The 9410-nt window shown below is 45.5% G+C and overlaps 1 long non-coding RNA gene across 2 annotated transcripts; it reads left to right on the forward strand.

Annotated features, from left to right (window-relative positions):
* The first annotated feature begins 58 nt into the window (after positions 1–58).
* LOC308480631 lies at positions 59–7157 on the forward strand. Of its 2 annotated transcripts, XR_013988150.1 has the most exons (11): positions 59–146; positions 1686–1718; positions 1952–1994; positions 2729–2815; positions 3434–3488; positions 3916–3964; positions 4568–4614; positions 5352–5401; positions 5735–5834; positions 6286–6322; positions 6514–7157. It is a non-coding gene; the product is annotated as an uncharacterized lncRNA (long non-coding RNA). The 2 variants fall into 2 exon arrangements; XR_013988151.1 differs by lacking the exon at positions 3434–3488.
* The last annotated feature ends 2253 nt before the right edge of the window (positions 7158–9410 follow it).

The raw sequence follows: 9410 nt of genomic DNA on the forward strand, positions 1-9410 counted from the left end.
GCGGGGCCATGCAAATAAAGCCTCGTGCCCTCACGTGATCCTAGGGAGGGCGGGGCCTGCGTGCGTATATAAAGAGAGAGGCCCCACGTTGCTCTCTCTTTTCTAGGTCGCCATTGCTTACGCTCTGCAGTCCTCGGGGGACCATGGTGAGTGTTCGGGTTTCTTCGCTTTTCTTCTTCCCCTCTCAGCCAGTTCCACCCCAGTCGGGTTTCCTGGGGCGCGCGGGTTGCCTAGGAAGGGTCGTCCCCCGCGGATGGCTCGGGGTGGCGCTGGATGGAGGCGGATGGCAGAGGCCCCCTTGGCCGCTCGGGCCTGGCGAGCCAGTGGCGCCCTCGTCTCCCGAGTGGCCCTCAGCTCTCGCCTTAGGAGGAGGGAAAGGCGGGATTGAGCGGCTGTCTAAATACGAGCGCGGCCCTTATTAGGAGTAGCAAACGAAATGCGGAACCTTTGGAGGGAAGGAAATCTGCACGTCGGGAGCCCGGATCGCCGGGCGGGGTCGGGGGGGGGGTCGACTTAGGTGGGGCAGATGGGGCTTTGAACGTAGTTCTGGCAATGCCTTAACTTCGCCCTGGGCTTATTTAGCGTTCACTCAGCTCAGTTTCCCACGAGGGCCGAATAGATCTCAGAAATACCTTGATTTTGATGGTGAACGGGTATTGCAACTCGGGAATAGCTGAGGAATTATTTCTTGCATTTCTATCCTTCCTTAGCCCCCACCCCGGACCTCAAGGCCGCGTGCTTAGTACGCCCCCGCCCCCGCCAATTTAATGCCCACAACCACCTTGTGAGGCAGGCTAGACGGGAGGGAGCGACTGGCCCAAGATCAGCGGGCGAGTTTCTGGCCTAGTCTGCCCCTCTACCCACTCAGCCGCAGAAATGGCAAATGCCCTGTCCTTCCTCTATACCTAGCATTGAAATTCAGTGAATGGAGCCGCCACCCCTTGCAGGCTAGTAATTCTCCACCTGCCCTAAGTATATTTTCTAGACTAATAACTTGGACAGTTGATATAAAATAAATCTCGCTGGGGAATCCTTCTTTGGAGTGTGGTAGTGGAAACCATTGTAGCAAGTCAAGTCTTTTCACAAAAGTAAAGTGAGCTGCACCAAAGGTAGCACATGGCATATTTTTAACAAAGTAATTTCCTGATTAAGATGAGCTTTCCTTCACTGTACCTGCACATGATGATAAATGATGTTGGTAGGGACATCTGAGAGCATGATGAATACCAACATCTCTGAGCAGGATTAGGACCTGGGTATATTCAATGTTATATTCAATGAGGCATTTTAAAATAGCCCTATTAGTGCAATTTCAGATACTCCTATATTGCAGGTTAATTTATGACAGCTCTAATGTGCCTTACTGAATATTGCAGGCCAGGGTTTAGGCTTTGCATGGTTTACAAGAGCCCTACAGTGTTTGCAACATATACTAAAAAAACCCTTTTGCATAATGTGGGTTGGTTTGAAGCTGAGAGTGGTTACAGTTATACTGCTGCTGTAGCCCTGTGTTGCTTAGATTTCTGTGTTGCAGGTTGGGCTGAAATACTATTTCAGGTCAATGGCAGGGTTGATGCTGATTTGCATTCCCAGTCAAATACCAGGTTGTTAGGGGACCCGCTTGTTTTTAGAAGCATTTTAACTTCTGAGAGGTCTAACATAATTTTTTGTGTGCTTCCTTATAGGCTCAGAAGGTGAAGACAATACTATTTGCGGAGGTAACATTTTCTGTTTTGGATTAAAAGAAAACTGTTTAGGCTGTTTCAGAATGCAATATATAGCTTGCTTAAATGAGAACTTTGTGCCACAATGATGACACTTATTTGCTACTCTTGATTAGAATGATGAGAATGCTCAACCACCTATAATTGAAACTGAGGCACTGAACATTTTTTAAGGGATATCTAAATTGTTTTTAAAGGTTTTGTAACATTTGCTGTTTTCCTTACAGGGTTTTAGAAATGGTTTGGTACTTACAGAAGGAAGATGCTTGGGTAAGTGTTCTACAGAAGATCAAGCAATCTGTATAAAAGCCTCTACCAGCTGTTCCTGGGAGTTTTATATACAGTGGATGCTCGGGTTGCGAACATGATCCGTGCGGGAGGCACGTTTGCAACCCACAGCGCTGTGTCTGCGCACACGCAGTTTGCGATTCGGCGCTTCTGCGCATACGCGACCTCCGAAACCTGGAAGTAACCCATTTCAGTACTTCCGGGTTTTGGCGCGTCTGTAACTCGAAAAACCGCAACCTGAAGTGTCTGTAACCCAAGGTATGACTAGTAGTTTTAAAGGGCATATACTTAAATTGAGCAAGCTAGCAGCATTAAATGCAGCTTTGGTTTCTCTATTGCGATTGAAGGATGTGTGTGATGAAAGCATAGTTCAGCAGATAATCTGTGATGAATGCAGATGTCTTTCGCTCCTATCTGATGCATCCTCGTTATTTTGATGGTATTATCATTGGTATAGTTTCTGTATGTAACGCCGAACATCAACATTCTTTGCTTGCCAAGGAGAGGGCCATTTTATAATATGCCTACTTGCTACTTGGGGGAAAAAAACACGGAACGTTTTTAGCTCAAGGCATATTATCTAGTTAAAAGCTACAGATGTCTACTGAGGCAACTAGTCAAAAAGTTAATGCCATTAACAGTGTGAAAGTGTTAGGCAAAAGAGGATTTAGACTATGAAGATCATAAGTTGTAACAGAATTAAAATTTTCTTGCAGGGTCTGCATTTGCACTGTATGCTGCAATATGGCCTAGTTGCTTCTATACTATAAATTTCCGCCCAGCTCCTTAGCATGGCCAAACAGGTATGTTTCATGGAAATATTTGAATGTGTAGTTATGGCAGAAAGGGAATTTTGAGCATTGGCAGGGCACCTCTCATGAACAACGGCAGTGACCCATAGCATGCTTAGGCTGCCCAAAAGTTTTCTGTTTCTCCCCGCTCCGTTATATTATTACCAAGCACACTTGGTTACATTATAACACACTTTACATCCTGTATTAAATCATCTGAAATCTCAGGTCTGCATGAATTGCAGCATTAATAAGAGACTGGAGATTTCAGTAGCCCTTAGTGTTTGGTCCACTGTGGTTGTATTGGTCCAAAGTATTATTTATCCCCAGGCATATGAGAATTTTCCAGTACATTCTTTGCTTTTCTAAATAGTGTTGGGATTTGTTGGGTAGTTTGTGTCCTGTCCTGCCTTCGTTCTCCAGAGGCTTCAAAGCAGCCATTCTATGTAGTTGCCAATGCTGTAGTCATTAGGTTATATGTAGACATTAAATCTGCTGTATATGATGCTGAATCAGGTCGCTGATCCAAATGAGGATAATTGAATCAACACTGATACAGTGGTTCATTGTAGTTCTAAAAAGGAGTGAAGCTGGGTTCAAGACTAAAATCACTTATTGTCACTTTTATAGGCCTCCATAATGCAGCTGTATTGAAGTATGAGACTTGAGTTCTGAAGCAAAAAAGGTGGGTTAGTTACTGGGAAGTGATTTGTCAGTCAGTTCAGCCTCACTGCAATATTTGTTGAGCAGTGTGATAAAACTTGCTTAGAGAGGCTATGAAGTTCTTCAAGAATAGTCCAATGCTATTGGACTATACATTTGAAATATGGGTCCCATTTATTCCTAGCACAATTATAAATACTGCTAATGCAGCCTGCCTAGGAAGCACCTTAGGTATAACATTGAACAATGTCTTCTAGCTATATCAGTGAAGGTGAATTTTTATAATGTGCAGTATATAATGCAAGCAGCCTGTGTGATGAGAAGCCAATGAAGCTGACTTAAATAATGGAGATTTGTAATTAGCTCTACCTGACTTGGGCATCTGCTTGCATTTTCCTGTTTAGCAGCTAGCTTTCTCTGGGCTGTCTTAAAGAAAACTTTCTTTCTAGGTCATGAGGTGACTTTGAAGATCTCCTTAGAGTTACATTCCTGATAGCGGTAAGTTACTATAGAACATCTACCTGATGAAATTTGTTCAGCATTGCAGTAACATCGGCAAATGCTTTGGAAGGATCAAGCAATAATGTGGGGATTAGTATGGGCTGCTTGTCAACAATTCCCTGTTAGATCTTCCAGATATGATGGTAATAAGGGTTTTACTTTGGGCGATTTTTAATTGTTTATAGCTTGTTCAGTACTAGACCACACATGTAGCCAGTGATGATAATAGATTCCGCCAAATGACTGCTCATGAAATTAACAACATACCGTTCTATATACTGAGGTTACATTGTTCTGTGGTCATTAGTTAGGAAACTTACAGAAATACAAATTACTTTCTAGTTTCACATTAATAGAACACGCAAATATAAGAAGGTCCAGGTTCCTTTGTGTTTGTGATCCACCCATGCCAATATTTGGTTCTGGCCAACACAGTTCTGCTTAACTTTGGGCAGTTCCCTGTGGGAAGGTGTTACCAGTCAAGTCTTAAAGCAAAAGTTGCCAAAATAATGAGTTTAACGTTTTCCAGAGCTAAGCTGGTTCCCTGTAATAAGATCCTCTGTTGCAACTTAATTAACAAATGTTTCTTTCTCTTTAAAGTCCAAATGGTTGAGGAGTCTCCAGTTTTGAGTTACCTGCTGAAAGAGGTTAGTAAATGACTAGTTTTGAAATCTGACACCTAACTGCATGCAGAAGGTCCCTGGTTCAGTTCCTGGTGTCCAGCTTATAGGAGACTGGAAAGCTGCTGATAATTGAAGTAGGTAGTACTAGGTTAGATGGCTCAATGGGCTGAGTTCAGACAAAGCAGCTTTCATATTTTGCGTTTTTCATTCCTTTTGAAATTCACACCACAAATTAAGTCAGGCATTGCCTGGAAAAAGCCAATGATGTTTTAAGAGTAGTGGACAGAAAATATTTCTGACAATTGTGCGCTGAGGCTTTTTTTGGGGGGTGGACAATGTAGCTGAGCAAAGACATGCCAGTGGCTCTTGGTGTGTCATAGTACCATGACTTACCTAAGACTGTCTTACACTGTTTACAAAGACATGAGGAACGAGATCATCACCCCACTCGTACTGACCATCCCATGGCGCACAATCACTGCCACAGTGTCCTTTCTCCTATCAGACCAAACGGAGCAGATAACAGCAAGGCTTGCTAGGTTCTTAGCAGGGGCAATGAGAATAAGGGCCACTGACTACCTAAGACTGAACTTCTGAATCTAATAAGTTTCTATTGCAGTGGGAATGTGCACTTCTTAATAGGCATCTCTTTTGTGTAAGAGTACACTCAAAAACATGGGTTGGCTCACGATGAGAACTTTGTCTTTGGTCTGATATATAAACTAAGGTTTAAACTATGGAAAATATCTTCCTTTTTTTAGACACAGTGGAAACTGATGGAGAGGAGAGGCCTGAGCTTCACAATACACTGGTAAGCTGTAAAAATGGCACGTATCACTGTTAAGAACCCTTCCCATGGCCACCCAGTGCCAACGGTATAAATCAAGTGTAAGTGATAGAGGTGGCAGGGAACTCCAAGCTGTTGACCAGGGCCCAACTAAACGTTAATCAAATACTGCATCTGCCGAGATTTTTGTTCAACACACACGCGGTATGTTTGTACTGTTGATGATGAAATTGTATAAAACAATGGGAATCTCTCTGAAAAGAAGTGAAGAGAATTTGCACTGAAACAGTACAGAAATGGTGCTCCCTTTTAGTGCATTGCTGCTTGGGTGCACATAAGATACAACTTTCATTACAGATTAAATTGGGGGATGTTCTGGAGAACTCTGCCTGTGTGATGCAAGTGCTACACGCTCTGGATTGGAGGGGGAAACGAACACAAACAACATTTTATGTTGGTAAGCATGCATTGGCTGTGTTAGAAATATATATTCAAAAATTGGACCTGAATGTTCCCCTGTATGTGAGGGTCTGGAGAAGAGTGGCAAGAATGAGCAGATACAGTGATGATAACATAGTTCAGCAGACTGAACTGTGGTGAAGAACTGCAACTGTCTTTCGCTCCTATCTGATGTATCTAGCTTCCAACCACAAGTATACAAGTCCCTTTTTTAAGCCTTCACTTACATTAAATGTGCAGATTCTATTGTAAAACTTCAAATGTAACAACACAGCCTGCTTCTGTGGAGTTAATGATTACTGCAATGAAATAATAGAAAAGTCCATCCGCAGAACGGGTTGATTCACAAACTTGTGCAACTTGATTATTCCAAATCATTTAGTGGTTTTGTCCATTCTGTGTTTAAGACATATTCCTTATCCTTTTATATATATCTCTTTCAAACGTAGGTGGTGAACATCTTGAACTAACAGTTGTATGTGAAAGGTAGGTATCTATCTTGTGTATCAAATGCTATATGGTGATGTGGGAATGGATATATGATGATAAACATAACCTTGAACTCTCTCTCTGACTACATGATGGAAAATATCAAGGTCTGATCTGTTCATTTGCTGGTATGTGCAGCTGTTTTATGTGGAATGCACTGGCTTGACACCCTTTCTTCTTCATCCTAGATGTGAAGTTGCAGCCTTACCCAGAAGACATTCAACTTAAAATAGTGGAAGAACCCGAATGTAAATTCTGTGACATCTGGATATTCAATATAAGCTTTGGTTACAATGGATGTAGATTCTTCAGATGTTTGACTCAAAATGAAAATGCTGAGCATGTGCATCCTCATACCTAACAGTTTATTCAAATAGATGGCAGAAACTGTTTAGGCAGCAGCAAGTTATAAGTAAAGCTGCCATTTTTGGATAGGAGTAGCATAGCCACAACTGGCATTGGGGAAGTAATTGTTCAATGCTAAGCTTGACTTGGTGGATGTCTGTGGTAATTGTGCTTATACTTCTATTCCTTTTCTAAAAAACAGCCATCCGCCCTAGGATTTCATGAGGTCAAGTTATAGGGGGTGGGGGAGTTGTAATAATGGCCCACCTTATATGCCAAGGCTGGAAGGATAAACACCTGACATTTGGTGGTCTGAAGATCTCACTTGTTTGAATGTGCATCTTTAACCATTGTCAATCTTGTTTGGACGTAGGGTGGCTTATAAACATTTTGTTTGGGGGGTTCTCTATTGTAAGCTGCCCTGTATTCCTTGGATGAAGGGTGGTATATACATATAATCAATAAAGGATTTAATCCAACCTCAGAACTGCATCGGCTTCTTTTTAGCAGGGGTGTATAAACATGGGTAGAGTTGCTGAATAGCAATGAGATTCCATTTGACAGTAAACCATACAGTGGTGCCTCGCTAGACGAAAGAGTTTTTCGTTTTTTGAGATGCTTCGCAAGACGAATTCCCCTATGGGCTTGCTTCGCAAGACAAATTTGCAAGACGAAAAAACTCGCAGAACGAATTAATTTCGTCTTGCGAGGCACCACTGTACATAGAGAAGTTTGCTATGTTGCCAGGGGCTGGACTAGATCACCCTTATGCTTTTCTCAAGGTTGATTCTGTCACCTTTTCCCCTCTTGTGTTAGACCTCTGTCTGAGGTTTTTCTTAGTGCACAGATGAAGGAAAGCCCTGTTTAGAGTTAATACAGTGGTGCCTCGCAAGACGAAATTAATCCGTTCCGCGAGTCTCTTCATCTTGCGATGCACAGCTATTAGCGGCTTTAATAAAAAGGAAACAAACTCGCAAGACGTTTCGTCTTGCGAAGCAAGCCCATAGGGAAATTCATCTTGCGGAATGACTCAAAAAATGGAAAACCCTTTCGTCTAGCGAGTTTTTCGTCTTGCGGGGCGCCACTGTATTTCTCATAATGTCTCCTCGCCTGATTTTGGTTTGTTAAAAGTGGGATTTCATGTGGTCAAAGGTCGACTTTAAATTGGCCCACATTAGAGAAAAGGGTACGTCTCAGCTGGAAGGAACTACAAATTACCGTATTTTTCGCACCATTGGACGCACTGGACCATAGGACGCACCGGATCATAGGAGGGGGAGAACAGGGAAAAAATTTTTTTTCTTGTTCTCTCCCTCTAAAACAAGGTGCGTTCAAGGTACCTATTTTTTTTGGGGGGGGGGAAATAAAGAAAAAAAAATTCCCTCCCCAGGCACGGGGCAGGCGCGGGGGAAGCCCGAGCTTCCCCCGACCCCAGCCCCCAGAACAGCCTGCTATCCGCAAGCCTAGGGAACCGAGCCGGTCTCCCCAGGCTTGTGGAGAGGTGCGCGAAGCCCGGGCGCGCTCTTCAGTGCGCACCAGGCTTCGGAATGCAGGCAGCTCCGCGCCACCCTCCGGATCCCGGCGCGAAGCCGCGCGGGGCTCCGGAGGGTGGCGCGGAGCTGCCTGCGCCCCAGGGCTTCCTGCAGCTCCGCGCCACCCTCCGGATCCCGGCGCGAAGCCGCGCGGGGCTCCGGAGGGTAGCGCGGAGCTGCCTGCGCTCCAGGGCTTTTGGCAGCTCCGCGCCACCCTCCGGAGCCCCGCGCGGCTTCGCGCTGGGATCGGGAGGGTGGCGCGGAGCTGCAGGAAGCCCTGGGGCGCAGGCAGCTCCGCGCCACCCTCCGGAGCCCCGCGCGGCTTTGCGCCGGGATCGGGAGGGTGGCGCGGAGCTGCAGGAAGCCCTGGGGCGCAGGCAGCTCCGCGCCACCCTCCGGAGCCCCGCGCGGCTTCGCGCCGGGATCCGGAGGGTGGCGCGGAGCTGCAGGAAGCCCTGGCGCGCAGGCAGCTCCGCGCCACCCTCCGGAGCCCCGCGCGGCTTCGCGCGGGGGTCTGGAGGGTGGCGCGGAGCTGCAAGAAGGCCTGGAGCTCAGGCAGCTCCGCGGTACCCCCCGGAGCCCCGCGCGGCTTCCCGCCGGGATCCGGAGGGTGGCGCGGAGCTGCAGGAAGCCCGGGAAAGCCTGCATTCGCTCCATAGGACGCACACACATTTCCCCTTCATTTTTGGAGGGGAAAAAGTGCGTCCTATAGAGCGAAAAATACGGTAACCGCCTAAAATAATTGGCATCCTGCAAAGAATATGCTTGTTAATTGATTATTGAACAATCTGGCTTTTGTTCGATATAATAAATTTTATTTATACGCAGCCAAAGTCGTGCTCAGGGCGGCTAACACCAATAGAATCGCAGTAAAAACATAACTGGGGAAGGGGGGGGACCAATTTAAAATACAGGTTAAAATGCAGCCTCATTTTAAACTAGCCAATAAATCAAGACCATAAGGAGGGAAACATTAGGGTCAGACTGAGTCCAAACCCTGGCCCTAGTTGAGACCAATCTAATCACCTTGCGACCTGGAACCTACAAAATGTCATTTGTGGACCTTAAGGTCCTCTGGGGCATACCAGGAGATGTGGTACTGTCCCGTAGGTACAAGGGTCCTAGGCCACATAGGGCTTTAAAGGTCAAAACCAGCACCTTAAACCTGACCCTGTACTCCACCGGGAGCCAGTGCAGCTGGTAAAGCA

This window comes from Podarcis pityusensis, assembly GCF_964106645.2.
Source record: "Podarcis pityusensis genome assembly, chromosome: 6".
NCBI lineage: Eukaryota > Metazoa > Chordata > Lepidosauria > Squamata > Lacertidae > Podarcis > Podarcis pityusensis.